The sequence below is a fragment of the Odontomachus brunneus genome, unplaced genomic scaffold, assembly GCF_010583005.1.
Source record: "Odontomachus brunneus isolate Ranch 3 - 2012 unplaced genomic scaffold, Obru_v1 Obru_scaffold_071, whole genome shotgun sequence".
Taxonomy (NCBI): domain Eukaryota; kingdom Metazoa; phylum Arthropoda; class Insecta; order Hymenoptera; family Formicidae; genus Odontomachus; species Odontomachus brunneus.
The window spans coordinates 1,343,229-1,343,486 of record NW_022639521.1 but is presented as its reverse complement, the minus strand read 5'-3'; the positions used below and the strand labels follow the sequence as shown (position 1 = coordinate 1,343,486).

Genomic DNA, 258 nt, shown 5'->3' with positions numbered 1-258 from the left:
TACTGAATATAATGAATATACTTTCAAAAGTACTTAATAATACGGACTGATATCCACATATACTTACACACAGATATACATGCGCATGTCGATATGTGTGCGAGAAGATAAAGGGCTGATAGAATTTTCATTGTGTTACATAATTATTTTTTTATTACAGAGAGGATCATATCGAGAATACTGCATCGAACAAAACGTACAAACATATTCGTCAATATATAATGTAGCTGAGTGAATACTGCAACATGTAACGTTCGG

General features: G+C 32.2%; 2 protein-coding genes across 9 annotated transcripts in view; one reads left to right on the top strand and one right to left on the bottom strand.

The window, feature by feature from the left end:
- Positions 1-258, bottom strand: part of LOC116846861 (four and a half LIM domains protein 2) — a 642,247-nt gene that overhangs the window by 219,972 nt on the left and 422,017 nt on the right. The gene's annotated exons all lie outside the window — the stretch shown is intronic.
- The window catches only part of LOC116846868, a 24,622-nt gene that overhangs the window by 8,234 nt on the left and 16,130 nt on the right, over positions 1-258 (top strand). The window contains exon 2 of one of the 4 annotated variants that reach the window (XM_032821249.1): positions 161-199. The exons of 2 other annotated variants lie outside the window; for them this stretch is intronic. The gene's annotated coding sequence lies outside the window, so the exon portion shown is untranslated. Of the gene's footprint in view, positions 1-160; positions 200-258 lie in introns of those variants that run through there. One more of the 4 variants, XM_032821250.1, reaches the window with a different exon arrangement.